Source organism: Bos javanicus, chromosome 16 (genome assembly GCF_032452875.1).
Source record: "Bos javanicus breed banteng chromosome 16, ARS-OSU_banteng_1.0, whole genome shotgun sequence".
In the NCBI taxonomy this organism is placed as follows: Eukaryota; Metazoa; Chordata; class Mammalia; order Artiodactyla; family Bovidae; genus Bos; species Bos javanicus.
In genome coordinates, this window is record NC_083883.1 from 11,350,976 (window position 1) to 11,369,642 (window position 18,667).

Below are 18,667 nucleotides of genomic sequence, written 5' to 3' on the forward strand. Positions count from 1 at the left end.
AATAATATATACTGATTTTCTCACTTTCTATAGCAACAGCTTGCCATACTGAGTCTAATTTAAAATACAAATTTGTAAATGATGCTAATATCTTATTTTTATTTTATTTTTTGGTTTGTGAAGAATATTTGTCAATTAATATCTCATGATAAAAAAATACCAGTTACTGTGTTTCCCTGGTGGCTCTGTGTCAATCCAGACACAGGTCTGAGCCCTGATCCAGCAAGAATCTACATGCCATGGGACACCTAAGCCCATGTACCACAACTAGTGAAGCCCTCATACCCTGGAGCTCATGCTCCAAAGCAAGAGATGGCACTGCAGTGAGAAGTCTGCACACCTCAACTAGAGACTAGCCGCTGCTTACCTAACCTAGAGGAAAGCCCACGTAGCAATGAAGACCCAGCACAGCCAAAAACAAATAAAATTACTTTAAAAATAATCAATTACTATAAATCCCAGGAAGAGTAGCCTCCTGATGCTAAGCTGTCAATTCTAGAGCTCCTTTATGTTACCGACCACTTGAGGCATCAAGATTCTTTCCTTCTATAAATTGCCTACAACCCATGGGGTTGCAATTCACAGAGAGTCAGACACCACTGAGTGAGTAACACCTTCAGTTTCAGACCTGTTTTAACATAAGTTTTAGGGTAAAGGGAAAAGAGTAAGGTGCCTGAGTTTCACCACTAACAGGTGTATTTGCTGTATGCTATCTTTCACATTTTATTACCTCTCTCTAGGTCTCTGCATTCTACATTCAGCCATGGTGAGTTATTTGTAACTCATCTAATTCATGTTATTTGTAACTCCCTCTGCTTCTCCTATGTCCCTTGGAATCCCACTATCCTCATTTTGTCTGAATTAAGAGGTCAAACTCTAAACCCCCACAATGCTGGAAGCTATGTGCATTGTTCTTAAGTGTAAGTATTCTTATTTATTTATTTTTGGTTAGACCATGTGGTCTTGAAGTGAGTTATCATACCTCTATGTCAAACACAGTGCCTGAAGCAGTAACTGTCCTTTGACGAATATATAATAAAATTTTGCTACTTAAGCATATTTCTGAGGTTGATAAGTTACAATCTATGACTACAAAAGACTTTTAAAGTATTTAATACATTTATATTCATTCTACATGATAGCATATATAAAATTCTGGGTTTGACCACTGCAGTTAATCACAGCCAATACTAAAAGAAATTAGCTTACAATACTAAATAAATCTAATTTAATATTTCATACTATAGGGGAGGAAAACTATTTTTTCCCTTTACTCGAGTTCTCACTTGAAACTCCTGTAATAAAAGGCAAATCAAAGAGAGAAAAACATACAGATGTTTATTAACATGTATATCTTATGAATACTAGAGAAATACCCAGAGGAAAAGAACATTTCAAAAAGACAACCCTCAGAATGGGAGAAAATAATAGCAAGTGAAGCAACTGACAATTAATTTCCAAAACGTACAAGCAGCTCATACAACTCAACAGCAAAAAAACAAATAAAAAGTGGGAAAAAGACCTAAATAGACATTTCTCCAAAGAAGGCTTACAGATGGCTAACAAACACGTGAAAAAATGCTCAACATCACTCATTATTAAAAAATTGCAAATCAAAACTACAATGAGATATCACCTCACACCAGTCAGAAAGGCCATCATCAAAAAGTCTATAAACGATAAATGCTGGAGAGGGTGTGGAGAAAAGGGAACGCTCTTGCATTGTTGGTGGGAAGGTAAATTGATACAGCCACTATGGAAAATGGTATGTGGATTCCTTAAAAAACTAGGAATAGTTTAAAAAACCCAGCTATCCTACTCCTAGGCATATACACTGGGGAAACCAAAATTGAGAAAGACACATGTATCTCATTGTTCATTGCAGAACTATTTATAATAGCTAGAACATGGAAGCAACCTAGATGTCGATCAACAGATGAATAGATAAGGGAATTGTGGCACATATACACAGTGGAATATTATTCAGCCATAAAAAGGAACACGTTTGAGTCAGTTCTAATGAAGTGGATGAACCTAAAACCTATTATACAGAGTGAAATAAGTCAGAAAGAGAAAGATAAATATAATATTCTAACACATATATACAAAATCTAGAAAAATGGTACTGAAGAATTTATTTACAAGGCAGCAATGGAGAAACAGAGAATAGACTTACAGATATGGGGAGAAGGGAGGAGAGGGTGATGGAAACTTACATTACCATATGTAAAACAGATACCAAGGGGAATTTGCTGTATGGCTCAGGAAACACAAACAGGGGCTCTGTATCAACCTAGAGGGGTGGGATGGGGAGGAAGATGGGAGGGAGGTTCAAAAGGGAGGGGATATATGTATACCTATGGCTGATTCATGTTGAGGTTTGATAGAAAACAACAAAATTCTGTAAAGCAATTATCCTTCAATGAAAAAATAAATAATTTTTGATAAAGAAGTGTTTTAGAACTCTAGCTAAATACTAATGTCATCACCTAAAGACAACAGGAAAAGAAAAAAGGATTTGTGGGGCTAGGGGAGGCAGTTACAGAGAGACTATCAGAAAAAGCATAGTAAATGAGGGTAGTATTTGTTATACAGACTTAAGTCTTTGCTTTCTCCATTGATAAGGGTCCGAAGTTTTCTCTAGGGAACAAATAGGTAAGTCTTTAGGGATAAAAATAACAGAAGTACTTCTTCCAGTGATGTTAAATTAGCCTGTATCCTACAAATCTTCCAAACTCAAACTATAAAACATAGATACATTTTTTCAAACTGTTACTTTAAGGCTGCCAAGGTCTGAGGATGCAGGATTCTGGACAGAAGGGAAGAAGAGGGGTTGCCCTGAACTTCCTGAGTGTCTCTCCCTTGAGGCATCCAACAATCCACCTGTGGTGCTGTAGAAGCCAAGATGCTGAACAACAACTTTTGCAATCTCTGAAAAGGTGGGATAACAGAAATTAAATGTAAGATCCATCAAGGGGGAAAGTGAAAGTGTTAGTCACTCAGTCATGTCTGACTCTGTGACCCCATGGACTGTAGCCCACCAGGCTCCTCTGTCCATAGAATTTCTCAGGCAAGAATACTGGAGTGGGTTGCCATGCCCTCCTCTAAGGGAGACGAGTACTCAGTGTTTAGCTTTTCATTTACAAGACATGGAGGAATAAACCACTAATGTAATGGAAGCCTATAAATAGATGAGCTCTCCTAAAGACTGAAATCACAACAAAGATGAGCTTAATAACTGACTGATTTATGGTAATCTTCCCATAACTTATATAAAGCCCCAGAGATTGGAAACTGAAGAGAGCTGTCAGTAATCTTACTAGACCTGGAAGAAAGATGGAGTTCATGGAATTCAGGGCTTGCAAAGATGGGGCATTTTTGATGAAGACAATAGTCTTCAGATATACTCAAGGAGATACAAGCAACTCCCAAAACAACTGATATCTGGCTTTAAATAAGCTGAATTTCATATTGGATGAGATGGACCAATTGACATGCCTGTGAAAAACAAAACAAAACCTCAATAAAAGAAGATGATCCAATATATTACATTATTTCTAGAATGCCCAGAAATCAATTTTAAAATTGACTAAGAAAAGATAAAAATAAATAGGATTAGTATAATGATAATAATAAAGATGAAGATTTTTTAAAAAGACAGAAAATAGATCCAGATGAAACTTGGAATTTTGAGACATAGTCTTTAAGCTAAGTTAAATTAGTATTTAAAAACAATAGAGATGAAGCTGGAATTTTTTAAATCAGGAAGTTGGATTATATAAAATGATTTTAGAAAGCTGGAGAATGAAAAACATGCTGTAAGTGAAATTAGTAATTAAAGAGCTAGATTAGAAAGCAGATGAGACACAGTGAAATGCAAGTTTGGATATGTGAATAATAAGTCAAATATAAATATCCAGAGAGAGGAAAACAGAAAAAGGGGGTACCATGAACACACAGAGAAATACAAGTTTGGATATGTGAATAACAAGTCATATATAAATATCCAGAGAGAGGAAAACAGAAAAAGGGTCATTATGAACAGGTCTAACATTCATATAATTGGACTCCTAGCAGGATAAACAGAATGAGATAAAAAAATTATCTGAAAAATAATAGCTGATGATTACAAAACTAGTCAGTTATACAATTCAAAGATTTAAGGAAATTTTCAAACTTCAAATAGAATATATAAGTGACTATCATAGGAAAGGACCTATATCATAGGAAAACATCTAAAATGTCAAAAAGAAAATATTATAAACAACTAGATATGTTTAAAAATAAGAAGAAGAAGAATTGACTCAGCAATATAAATGAAAGGAAAACAAGGCCATGGGATGACTTCAAGAGCTGAAATAAAAATAACAACTGAAACCAACAAAGAATTATACAAATAGTAAAAAAAAAAAAAAAAAAAAACACCTTCAAAAATGAAGGCAAAATAGAAAAAATTTGGGGGCAAAAAAATACTGAGGGTCTTCAACAGCAGCAGATTTTGGGAGGGGTTTCAGGATGGGGAACATGCGTACACCCATGGCAGACTCATGTTGATGTATGGCAAAACCAATAAAATATTGTAAAGTAATTAGCCTCCAATTAAAATAAATAAATTTAAATTTTAAAAAATGCAAAAGAAGTTTTGAAAGTAAAAGTATGTTACAACTGATGAGTTGGGCTTCATTGAAATTAAAAGCTTCTGTTCCAAGATAATGCCAAGAAACTGAGAACATAAGCCACAGATAAGGAGAAAAATTTTGCCAAGGTCTATTAAAGGACTCATCCCAAATGTACAAAATATCTTTAAACCTCAACAGGAAGACCAACAACCTGAATAAAAAATGGACAAAAGACCTGAACTGAAGAAGATAAACAGACGACAAATAAGTGAAACAAGCATATGAAAAGGTGCTCTACAACAGAGGTAACAGGGAAATGAACTTTAAAACAATGAGATATTATTACACATCTATTAGAAAAGTCAGTAATGCAGAACATTGATCGTGCCAAATGCTGGTGAGGATGTGGAGCAATCACATCTTGGTATTTACTCAAAGCAGAAAATTTAGGTCCACAAAAAAACTTGCACACGGTTGGGTTCAGTAACTTTATTCATAATTCTGACAATTTGGAAATAATCAAGATGCCCTATGGTAGGTGTATACATGAACTGTGGTACATCCAGACAATGACATGTTATTCAATACTAAAAGCAACTGAAACATTAAGCCATGGAAAAACCTTAAATTGACATTTTTAAGTGAAAGAAGCCAGACTGAAAGACTACATACTATGTAGTTTCAAGGATATGACATTAAGTAGAAATATCAGGATTTCCAGGAGGAGTGGGAAGAACTTATATGCAGAATCTTTAGGGCAATAAAAATACTTCGTGTGATACCATAATGATGGGTACATGTCACACATTTGTGCAAGCTCATAGAATGCACAACTCCAAGAGTGAATATTAATGTAAATTATGAACTTTGGATGATTTTAATGTGTCAATATAGGTTCATCAGTTTTAACAAAGATGCCACAGTGGTAGGGGATTTTAAATGGATAAGGCTATGGACACATGGAAAAATGAAAAAAAAAATGATGCATATGTTTATGTCTATATGTATGTATGTATGTGTGTGTGTGTGTGTGTGTGTGTGTGTGTGTGTGTATACAGTTAGTCACTCAGTCATGTCAGAGTCTTTGCAACCCCATGGAGTGTAACCCACCAGAATCTTCTGTCCATGAGATTTCCCTGGCAAGAATACTAGAATAGGTATTCTAGTATCCATACCCCAGGGTATCTTCTTGACCCAGGGATTGAATCTGGTGATGAAAGCAGAATTTTCATCATCAGAGCCACCAGGGAAGCCAGGATTGGGCAGTGGGGAGGGCTTCCCCAGGGGCTCAGTGGTGAAGAATCTGCCTACAATGCAGGAGACATGGGAGATGTGGGTTTGATCCCTGGGTCAGGAAGATCCCCTGGAGGAGAAAATAGCAAGCCACTGAAGTATTCTTACCTAGAAACATACCATGGACAGAGGAGGCTGCTGGGCTGCAGCCCTAGGGTCACAAAGAGTTGGATGTGACTGAGCACGCATGCATGTATATACAGAGAGAGTGAGAGAAAGAAATGAGAGAGTCAGACAATCAGAGATAGAGGAAGACAAAGAATGATTAAGGAACTAGGTCATGAAATTATGTAGATACAAGTCCAAAATCTGCATGATGTTGGATTTCAGGCTTGTGGGCTAAAGATGCAGGGAAGACTTGTTCCAGTCCTTACGTAGCCTAATTAACTGAATTCTCTTCTTCAGGAAGGTCAATTATTTTAAGATCTTTCACTGATTATAGAGGCCCACCACATTATAGAGAGCAATCTGCTTTCCTTAATATCTACTGATTTAAATGTTAGTTCCACAAAAACAACAGAAAAACCTTCAGGAAAACATCTAGAGTAATATTTGACCCAGTATCTGAGTACCATGGCACAGGCTGACATGACATAAAATTAAACATCATACCCTATTTCCCAAAATATATTCCTGTTTATCCTCCTTAATTATCCTGTAATTTCACCATTATAGTATTAGCCATATTCAGATGCTTTTCTTCACTGCTAGAGTGTATTCTGCATGAGAGAGTCTACCTGATCTGTTTCATTGTCGCTGCCCCATTATCAGAAAGTTCAGTGAAAGTGTTAGTCACTCAGTTGTGTCCAACTCTTTGTGACCCCACGGACTGCAGCCCACCAGGCTCCTCTGTTCATGGAATTCTCCAGGCACTTGGCAAATACTTATATTTAAAGTGAAAAAAGAAAAAATTGCATATCAGAGATACTCGGAAGAAAAACTTAGAACGTTTGGTCACTGAGACAGGTGGCATATAAAAATTAATTCCAATCATCTGGTCATATAACTGTGGGTACTAATAGCATATAAAAAGCTGGTTGAAGACCAGATGTAGCTACTAAGGTTTTAGCCAGATACCAGGGAGGAAAAATTCCAGGAGATCTGAAAGTATAAAAGGTGATTACTGAGTAAAGGATGGGACAAGATATGTAAGGGTAATTGTAAAGGTTACAAGACAGGTGGAATTTCCAAGAGGGCTACACAAATAAGATGCTACCAAATAAATCACTCAATTATAGAAAGTGTGCACTGTGCTTATTTTGATTTTTATCATTTTTATTAATAATGCAGTTGATACACTCTAAGTCAGAGTGATAGAAGCAGAGATACAGAGGAAAGTGAAAGAAAACTTGGAAATCCTAAGAGTATAAGTCATTTATTCCAGTTTATGCAGCTAATATGTGGCAGAGTAGAAACAGGCGCTTTGGCATCAGCATCTGTCTTAGCCTGCTGTCTCTTTAGACTCATGCTCACATTTAGGGGATGAGTTCAGAGAAAAAAAACACTGAGAAATTATTGCATACCTAGCCAAGATAATATAATATTACAGACAAAATAAAGTTCTCAATAAAAGCCAGTCAGTGATGCCACAGAAGTGTAAGGAAGAGGAGGACTGAATAAGAAATCATGTGGTTCCCTTTAATTTTAACAGCTGCAGTTTAACAAAAAACTGAAATAAATGAGGTACCTTAAGTTTAGAAAAGGTGTCTTCTAAGATATTAATTATTCTTCCTCTCTGTTCTCTGAACTGAAATAATTAGCTTTCACTAGCCTTTTTCCTGTTTGTCATTTTGACTTTTAGATCTCAAGGGCATCGTCTTCTTGGGTGTTCTTTCAAGTATCTGTTATAATGGTAACCATCTGCTATTTAGAGCACTTCTAATGACATAATAGTCTCTTTGCTGCCAGTCAATTAAAATAAACAAGAAGGAAATTCTGTTTTTTTCCAGGCTGCCAGAATATTATTCTAAAATTTGGCATTTATATTATCCAGAAAAAATAAATGAAGAATGTTTCAAACAATCTGCATGCTAAGTTGCTTCAGTCCTGTCCGACTCTTTGTGATCTTATGGACGGTAGCCTCCCAGGCTCCTCTGTCCATGAGATTCCCCAGGCGTGAACAGTGGAGTGAGTGGGCTGCCATGCCCTCCTCCAGGGCATCTCCCAACCCAGAGATCAAACCCGCATCATTTGTGTCTCCTGCATTGGCAAGCAGGTTCTTTATCACTAGCACCACCTGGGAAGCCCAAGATCCTTTGTTGTTTTTTTTTTTGTTTTGTTTTTTAACCTGATAATTTCACTTTTAAAGTGTTTATTAAATACAGAAAGTCAAATTTTGCTTATCTCTGGACCTCTTTCGTGTATGTCAGGTTTTTGTTGGGATCATTTAAAGTCTCAAGCGTGCATAGGCTCAATGCAAGGAAAAGGTTGCATAGATTTGGACTGGTTTCCATCCATTGGTTCCCACTTAAGAAATAGTTCAGCTGAAGGTCAGTTAAAAGTGTGAAAAGAAGCTGTAAAATGAAGTGCTCCACAGTTCACAGGTCAACAGTTTTCAGTGTCTGAATGATTGACCTCCACTCACCAACAAAAATTGCCCATAAAATACATAATATAAATGACATAAGAGTGAGAAAAACCCTATTAAGTGATGCAGAAGTAAGGACATACTAAATTAAAGGAAGAAATCTGAAGATCTTTTCTATTACCCAAATTACTCTTCTGGTGAAGAATAGAAAATTGCGTAAAAACTCAGTTTGGAAGTAGTCTATAGTTTCACGGTATTTTTTTTTTCTCTATTTAAGTTTATACCTAAATACCTAAAGTCTTATATTCATCCAAACAAGGCTGTATTTTCTTAAAAATCTTCAGTACCCACCTTCATTGCTAATTCCTCTGATCTGTTATCAGTCGGCATCTTGTTAAACCTTCTGAAATATTTCACTCCTCTGACCACATTCTGCATGTTATTTTTTTTTCTTTCACACTGTTATTCTAGAAATCTTTTCTCAATTGTTTTGCCTAATAATGCACTGCTCTTCTTTCTGCAATTATTAATTATAAGCCCACTTTATGGCTCTTCTCTTGCCGCCAGATTAAAAAATAATAAGGGGAGAAAAGAAAAAGAAACCTCTAGGCACGATTTTCAGCTCTTTTTTTCTTGATTTACTTGGTCACTTAGACTATTTAAATCACAGGACAGCTTTGCAGACCAACTCTCTGACATGACTCTTAATTCTTCAATCCTTAACACACAAAGCACTCCGCTAAATCTCTTTCTGTGACTCCTTTTAGAGGAATTTGTGGTTCTCTCTTTCTAGCCTATTCACTCTGATAGCTGTTCACTTTTCTATAACAAATTCTGCTCCTTCAAAACACAACATAATGCACATACTCTTTGAATGATTCTGCTACTTCATAGGAAAAAACTACTTCAGTTTATCTGTTCAGAGAGTATATAACTATGTTCAGCACCCACTGCCCTCAATTGTGATTTTTATTTTTTTTTAATGTTTCTACCATATTACATGGTAAACAGAGAGAAGAACCTGAGTCTTATCATCTTTATCTTTGCCATTAGGTTTAGCCTTACTCTTTCAACACAGAGAGCCCTTAGTAAATGCTAGTTGTTTTTCTTTGACAATTGCATTTTAAATCTCCCTAAAACATTATGAGAAACAACAAATAAACTGCCATGATGTTAGTGTCTTTAAACAGGGAAGTGCAAGAATAAATTCACTTTATATTTTTTTTCCTCTTAAGAAAATATATCTAATTTTAGGCTTTCATTGTGAGATCTATATTTAGTGTTTTCTCTGGGACTAGATGCTCTCCCTGTAAAACAATCGGCTTTTTCTGAAGAGTGTAAATGAAAATTGGTAGGCTTTTTTTTTTTTTTTGGCAATATGAATGCATTTTTAAACATATTAAAAGAACTTAGGCTTATATTGAAGATATATCATTAATCTTAATATTCTCAAATATGTGCTTGGTATATTGGATTTTTTGTATGTTGTTTAATTAGAGCATGAACAAACTTTTATTTTTAATACACATATTTTATACATATTCTTTCAGTACTACTCCAAAGACTCATCATGTTTTCCAGAAATTTTCCTATTTTAATTGCTTGTCTTCTGTTTCTTAACCTTTGGTTGTTTTTTCAACTTTGAAAGCATAGAGGTGCAGGATAATTAGCTGGAAGTTCAGTTCAGTTCAGTTGCTTAGTCGTGTCTGACTCTGCGACCCCATGGACTGCAGCATGCCACACTTCCATGTCCATCACCAACTCCAGGAGCTAGTTAAAACTTATGTCCATTGAGTCTGTGATGCTATTCAACCATCTCATCCTCTGTCGTCCCCTTCTCCTCCCTCCTTCAATCTTTCCCAGCATAAGGGTCTTTTCAAATGAGTCACCTCCTCACATCACGTGGCCAAAGTATTGGAGTTTCAGCTTCAGCATCAGTACTTCCAATGAATTTTCAGGACTGATTTCCTTAAGGATGGACTCGTTGGATCTTGCTGTCCAAGGGACTCTCAAGAGTCTTCTCCAACACCACAGTTCAACAGCATCAATTCTTCAGTGCTCAGCTTTCTTTATAGCCCAACTCTCACATCCATACATGACTACTGGAAAAATCATAGCTTTGAATAGATGGACCTTTGTTGGCAAAGCAATGTCTCTGCTTTATAACATGTTGTCTAATTTGGTCATAGCTTTTCTTCCAAAGAGCAAACATCTTTTAATTTCATCGCTGCACTTACCATCTGCAGTGATTATGGATGAAATAGTCTGAGGAAATAGTCTCTCACTGTTTCCATTGTTTCCCCATCTATTTGCCATGAAGTGATGGACCAGATGCCATGATCTTAGTTTTCTGTATGTTGAATATTAGGCCAGCTTTTTCACTCTCCTCTTTCACTTTCATCAAGAGGCTCTATAGTTCTTCACTTTCTGTCATAAGGGTGGTATCACCTGCATGTCTGAGGTTACTGATATTTCTCCCAGCAGTCTTGATTCCAGCTTGTACTTCATCCAGCCAGCATTTTGCATGATGTATTCTGCATATAAGTTAAATAAGCAGGGTGACAATATACAGCCTTTATGTACACTTTTCCCTATTTGGAACTAGTATGTTGTTCTGTGTCCATTTATAACTGTTGCTTCTTAACCTGCATACAGATTTCTCAGGAGGCAAGTAAGGCAATCTGGTATTCCCATCTCTTTAAGAATTTTCATCAGTTTGTTGTGATCCATGCAGGAAAAAGTTTTGGCTAGTCAATAAAGCAGAAGTAAATGTTTTTCTGGAAATATTTTGCTTTCTCTGTAATGCAAAATTTATCAGCACCTTGATCTCTGGTTCCCTGCCTTTTCGAAATCCAGCTTGAAAACTGGAAGTGCATGGTTTAAGTAATGTTGAACTCCAGTTTGGATAATTTTGAGCATTACTTTGCTAGCCTGTGAGAATAGTGCAATTGTGAGGTAGTTTGAACATTCTTTGTCATTGGCTTTCTCAAAGACTGGAATGAAAACTAACCTTTTCCAGCCATGTGGCCACTGCTGAGATTTCTAAATTTGCTGGCATATTGAGTGCAGCATTTTCACAGCATTATCTTTTTGGATTTGAAATAGTTCAATTGCAATTCCATCACCTCCACTAGCTTTGTTTGTAGTGATGTTTTCTAAGGTCCACTTGACTTCACATTCCAGGACGTCTGGCTCTGGGTGAGTGATCACACCGTCTTGGTTATCTGGGTCATAAAATTGTTTTTGAATAGTTCTCTGTATCCTTGCCTCCTCTCCTTAATATCTTTTTCTTCTGTTACGTCCATAGAGTTTCTGTCCTTTATTGTGCCTATCTTTGCATGCAATGTTCCCTTGGTATCTCTAATTTTCTTCAAGTGACCTCTAGTCTGTCCCATTCTATTGTTTTCCTCTATTTCTTTGCACTGATCACTGAGGAAGGCTTTCTTATCTCTCCTTGCTATTCTTTGTAATTCTGCATTTAAATGGGTATAGCTTTCCTTTTCTCCTTTGCCTTTAGCTTCTCTTCTTTTCTCAGCTATTTCTAAGGCCTCCTCCGACAACCATTTTGGGTTTATCCATTTCCTTCTCTTGGGGATGGTCTTGATCACTGCCTCCTGTACAATGTCATGAACCTCCATCCACAGTTCTTCAGGCACTCTATCAGCTCTAATCCCTTAAATCTATTTGTTACTTCCACTGTATAATTTTAATGGATTTGATTTAGGTCATACATGAATGGTCTAGTTTTTTCCCCTACTTTCTTCAATTTAAGTCTGAATTTGACAATAAGGAGTTCATGATCTGAGTCAGTGTCAGCTCCTGATCTTGTTTTCACAGACTGTATAGAGCTTCTCCATCTTTGGCTGCAAAGAATATAATCAATCCGATTTTGGTATTGACCATCTCATCATGTCCATGTGTAGAGTCTTCTCTTGTGTTGTTGGAAGAGGGTATTTGCTATGACCAGTGCGTTCTCCTAGCAAAATTCTGTTAGCCTTTGCCCTGTTTCATTTTGTACTCCAAGGCCAAATTTGCATGTTACCAGGAATCTCTTGACTTCCTACTTTTGCATTATAGTCCCCTATAATGAAAAAGATGCTTTTTTTTTTACATGTTAGTTCTAGAAGGTCTTGTAGATCTTCATAGAACCATTCAACTTCAGCTTCTTCCACATTACTGTTTGGGGCATAGCCTTGGATTACTGTGATATTGAATAGTTTGTCTTGGAAATGAATAGAGATCATCCTGTCGTTTTTGAGATTTCATCCAAGTACTTCATTTTGGACTCTTGTTGACTATGATGGCTACGCCATTTCCTCTAAGGGATTCTTGCCCACAGCAGTAGATATAATGGTCATCTGAGTTAAATTCACCCATTCCAGTCCATTTTAGTTTGCTGACTCCTAAAATGTTGATGTTCACTCTTGCCATCTCCTGTTTCACCACTTCCAGTTTACCTTGATTCATGGACCTAACATTCCATGTTCCTTTGCAATAAATATTGCTCTTTACAGCACTGGACTTTACTTCCATCACCAGTCACATCCACTACTGGAAGTTGTTTTTGCTTTGGCTCTGTCTCTTCAGTCCTTTTGGGGTTATTTCTCCACTCTTCTCCAGTAGTATATTTGGCACCTACCGACATGGGGAGTTCATCTTTCATTGTTATATATGTTTGCATTTTCATAGTGTTCATAGGGTGCTCAAGGCAAGAAGAGTGAAGTGATTTTCCATTCCCTTCTCCAATGGACCACATTTTGTCAGAACTCTCCACCATTACCCATCCATCTTGGGTGAACTTACATGGCATGGCTCATAGTTTCATTGAGTTAGACAAGGTTGTGGTCCATGTGATCAGATTGATTAGTTTTCTGCCATTGTGGTTTTCATTTTGTCTGCCCTATGAGTGATAAGGATAAGAAGCTTATGGAAGCTTCCTGATTGGAAAGACTGACTGTGGAAGAAACTTGGTCTTGTTCTGATAGGCAGGGCCATGCTCAGTAAACCTTTAATCCAATTTTCTGTTGATGGGTGGGGTTATGTTCCCTCCCTGTTATTTGACCTGAGACCAAACAATGGGGAAGGTAATGAAGATAATGGAGACCTCCTTCAAAATGTCTTGTGCAAGCACTGCCACACTCAGTGCCCCTGACCCTGCAGCAGGCCACCACTGACCCAAGCCTCCACCAGAGACTCCTGGACACTCACAGGACAGTCTGGATCAGTGCTTTGTGGGGTCACTGCTCCTTTCTCCTGGGTCGTGGTGCACACAGGCTTTTGTTTGTGCCATCAAGAGTCTGTTTCCCTGGTCTTTGTAAGTTCCTGTGGCTCTATGGTGGGATTAATGGTGACCTCTTCCAAAAGGGCTTATGCCACACCCAGGTCCGGGGCACCCAGAGCCCCTTCCCCTGAGACAGTTCACTGCTGACCTGTACCTCCACAGGAGACACTCAAACACTCAAAGGCAGGTCTGGCTCAGTCTCTGTGGGGTCTCCTGGTGTCCACAAGCTTTTCTTTGAGCCTCTGGGCATCTCTGGCAGGTATGGGATTTGATTCTAAACATGATTTTGCTTCTCCTACCATATTTCTGGGGCTTCTCCTTTGCCCTTGGATATAGGGTATCTTTTTTTTCGGTGGGATACAACATTCTCCTGTCAGTGGTTGTTCTGCAGCAAGTTGTAATTTGGAGTTCTCACAGGAGATGAGTGCACATCCTTCTACTCCACCATCTTGTGAAATATTTTCTCAGCCTTCTGGCTAAGATCAAGTGTAGTATCTGTTCTTATCAGTTTAATTAGGTGGAAAGCTGTCTATAAAATATCTTGATTGTTGAATAGAATTCCATGGGTCTGACTGATTTTCACAGGAGATCAATTTAAATATAAGCATGCTTTCTCAAAAGTGTCATTTATTGACATCTAAATTCACCCAATTCAATAATTTTATTTAAAAATGAATCATATTGCATGTCTTTAAAGCTTATTTCATGGCAATGGTTTTACCAAAATCAGAAAGACTAAAATGTGATTAGTTTGGTTATTTTTCTGTGATGTGGCTTTTATTCTGTCTGTTCTCTGATGGATGAGGACAAGAGGCTTATGGACGCATATTAATGGGAGGGACGGCTTGTGGGGAAAACTGGGTCTTGTTTTGACGGGTAAGGCCATGCTCAGTAAATCTTTAATCCAATGTTCTATTGATGAGTGTGGCTGTGTTTCCTCCCTGTAGTTTCAGTTCAGTTCAGTCGCTCAGTCGTGTCCGACTCTTTGCGACCCCATGAATCGCAGCACGCCAGGCCTCCCTGTCCATCACCAACTCCCAGAGTTCACTCAGACTCACGTCCATTGAGTCAGTGATACCATCCAGCCATCTCATCCTCTTCCTGTGTCCCCTTCTCTTCCTGCCCCCAATCCCTCCCAGCATTAGAGTCTTTTCCAATGAGTCAACTCTTTGCATGAGGTGGCCAAAGTACTGGAATTTCAGCTTTAGCATCATTCCTTCCAAAGAAATCCCAGGGCTGATCTCCTCAGAATAGACTGGTTGGATCGCCTTGCAGTCCAAGGGACCCTCAAGTCTTCTCCAACACCACAGTAGTTTAGCTGAGGCCAAAAGATGTTAGGGGTCATGGCAACCTCCTCCAAAAGGATGCATGCCAGGGAGCTGCACCTTCCAGGACTGCTCCTGTCAGTTTCCCTGATCCTACGGCAGGTCACCATAGACCCACACCTCCATTGGAGACTCCCAAACACTCATAGGCATGTCTGCCTCCGTCTCTTATGGGGTGACTGCTCCTTTCCCCTGTGTCTCGGTGCCCTCCAAGAGTCTCTGTTCCCCCAGTCCTGTGGAAGTTCTGTAATCAAACCCTGCTGACCTTCAAAGTCAGATTCCCTGGGGATTCTCAGTCCCTTTGCCAGATCTCCAGGGGACTGGGAAGTCTGTTGTGGAGCCTAGAACTTTTGCAACAGTGTGAGAACTTCTATGGTATAATGGTTCTCCAGTTTGTGTATTGCCCACTCAGCATCTCTATAGTGGGGATAATGGTGACCTCCTCCATGAGGACTTAAGCCACACACCATGCCTCTCAGGACTGCTGCTGCCAGAGCTTCCGTCCCTAAGGCAAAATGGTGACCTATAAACTCTGCAGGAGACCCTCAAACAGTGAAAGGCCCAGGGACCCATAAATATTCCTGGCATTTAATTCATCCCCAGGAAACATGTATGGAACAAATACATGAACGATGATATTTTTCTATTGTGGTTTACTTTTTCTTTTTTAAGGAAATTATATTAGATGACAACTTTTCTGCTTTAATAGTCTTCTTTTTAAAATGTTGTTAAATTTATAACAATGCACCAAAGATTGCTTCAGTGCTTTTTAAAATCCAAATGTCTAGAAATTATTATCTTAGAGGGCAATTTTTTGAATGTGATCACAAAAATTCTTAAGAATTTTTAATTTCACTCCCATCTCGCCCAAACTTTACTCTCTTCTGTAATGGAAAAAACTACCTTAATGGCTGAGTATAGGATTCACTCTGATGCAAAATTCTGACCCAGGAAAACGAAAGGAACTAATCAAGTCAAAGCCATGGCTTTGACTTCTAATCACATGGCTGGTTCTCTTAACATCAGCCCCCATCTTTAGACTGTTTTATCCAAAAGTCACCTGATTAACATTCAGTTCAGTTCAGTTCAGTCACTTAGTCGTGTCCAACTCTTTGCGACCCCATGAACCGCAGCACGCCAGGCCTCTCTCTTTCACCAGCTCCCGGAGTCCACCCAAACCCATGTCTGTTGAGTTGGTGATGCCATCCAACCATCTCATCCTCTATCGTCCCCTTCTCCTCCTGCCCGCAATCTTTCCCAGCATCAGGGTCTTTTCCAATGAGTCAGCTCTTCACATGAGATGGCCAAAGTATTGGAATTTCAGCTTCAACATCAGTCCTTCCAATGAACACCCAGGACTCATCTCCTTTAGAATGAACAGATTGGATCTCCTTGCAGTCCAAGGGACTCTCAAGGGTCTTCTCCAACAGCACAGTTAAAAGGCATCAATTCTTTAGTACTCAGTTTTCTTTATAGTCCAATTCTCACATCCATACATGACTACTGGAAAAACCATAGCCTTGACTAGATGGATCTTTGTTGACAAAGTAATGTCTCTGCTTTTTAATATGCTGTCTAGGTTGGTCATAACTTTCCTTCCAAGGAGCAAGCGTCTTTTAATTTCATGGCTGCAATCACCATCTGCAGTGATTTTGGAGCCCCCAAAAATAAAGTCTGACATTGTTTCCACTGTTTCCCCATCTGTTTCCCATGAAGTGATGGGACCGAATGCCACGATCTTAGTTTTCTGAATGGTGAGCTTTAAGCCAACTTCTTCACTCTCTTCTTCCACTTTCATCAAGGGGCTCTTTAGTTTTTCTCCACTTTCTGCCATAAGGGTGGTGTCATCTGCATATCTGAGGTTATTGATATTTTTCCCTGTGATCTTGATTCCAGCTTGTGCTTCCTCCAGCCCAGTGTTTCTCATGATGTACTCTGCATAGAAGTTAAATAAGCAGGGTGACAATATACAGCCTTGACGTACTCCTTTTCCTATTAGGAACCAGTCTGTTGTTCCATGTCCAGTTCTAACTGTTGTTTCCTGACCTGCATACAGATTTCTCAACAGGCAGTTCAGGTGGTCTGGTATTCCCATCTCTTTCTGAATTTTCTACAGTTTGTTGTGATTCACACAGTCAAAGGCTTTGGCATAGTCAATAAAGCAGAAATAGATGTTTTCTTGGAACTCTCTTGCTTTTTCCATGATCCAGCAGATGTTGGCAATTTGATCTCTTGTTCCTCTGCCCTTTCTGAAACCAGCATGAACATCTGGAAGTTCACGGTTCACATATTGCTGAAGTGTGGCTTGGAGAATTTTAAGCATTACTTTACTAGCATGTGAGATGAGTGATTAACATAAGACAACTTAATATGTCTTTCACACTTAGAAAACTGCAAGACTGTAGGAGCTCTTTTCCAGGAACAGGGCTGGAGACTAAATATCTATTTCTTATGATAAATTACAATATCATAGCACCCCTATCTTCTCCTCAAATATTTTACAATAACACTGTTATGAAAAGTTTTTCAAGAATGTCAGTTACATGGTTAGATGTGCTGATCAGGGCACCCTTTAAATAGAGATTTACATGTATTTATTTAAAAAAAAAAGAAGAAGAAGAAGTATTCCCTCCATCTTTAGGATGCAAATGTCCAAATCTATACATAAGAACAATATAGTTACGAATATCTACAGCCTCAGTTAGGAAATGTGAATATCATAATAGAAATGATGTGGAAAATAATGCCTAGCTTTGTGTTTCATGGCATTTACAATGAAAAAAATTGAAAGATAAGTTTGAAATATGCACTGGAGCTAGCACAAATTCTTTGGTTGTGGTAGAGTGTTTCAAACATTTTGCAAGGAAATCAACAAACTTCATATGTATATTTTTTAAAACTTTCCCTTGTTTATATTTTGTCAGTGCCCATAAGGGAAGTGTGCAATGACATTAAGAGTCTATGTGGATGGTCCCTGCTGATCAGCATTTCTGCTCTGGCAACTTCACCATCACTCTTTGAGTGTGTGTGTGTGTGTATGTGTGTGTGTGCATGTGTGTGTTTCAGCAAGTAATGTTAAGAGTTTATGTTGTTATAAAAATGAAAAAAAAAATGGAAAAATGATATTGACATGAATAGCCAATATATTTGTCATTACATGATAAAGTCATAAAAAATTAGATTCTTGTCTTTTTTATTTCCTTGTTTTCTTTTTATATTAATTATTTTATATATATCAGCCTATTAACAGTGTTTTAAAGTTTCACGTTGTCATGTTGCATGCTGATTGTTTAAATTTTCTTCTCAATTTATCATAGAAGGAATTCTCTCTAATGCTTTCTTTTATTTTTCTTTTTTTGAATCTTTCCTTTGTTATTGAGGTATAATTGACATATAACACTATATTATTAGATTATTTTTAAATGCTTAACCCAGAATAATTTCACACTTAATCAGATAGTATTATAATTTAACACATAGGTTACAATCCAATTAGGGCTTCCCTGGTGGCTCAGAGGTTAAAGAGTCTGCCTGCAATGTGGGAGACCTGAGTTCAATCCTTGGGTCAGGAAGATCCCCTGGAGAAGGAAATGGCCACCGACTCCAGTATTCTTGCCTGGAG

The 18,667-nt window shown here is 38.0% G+C and overlaps 1 pseudogene; it reads left to right on the top strand.

Annotated features, from left to right (window-relative positions):
* The first annotated feature begins 14,176 nt into the window (after window positions 1-14,176).
* On the top strand, window positions 14,177-14,333 carry LOC133228302 (U2 spliceosomal RNA; annotated as a pseudogene).
* Window positions 14,334-18,667: the final 4,334 nt, after the last annotated feature.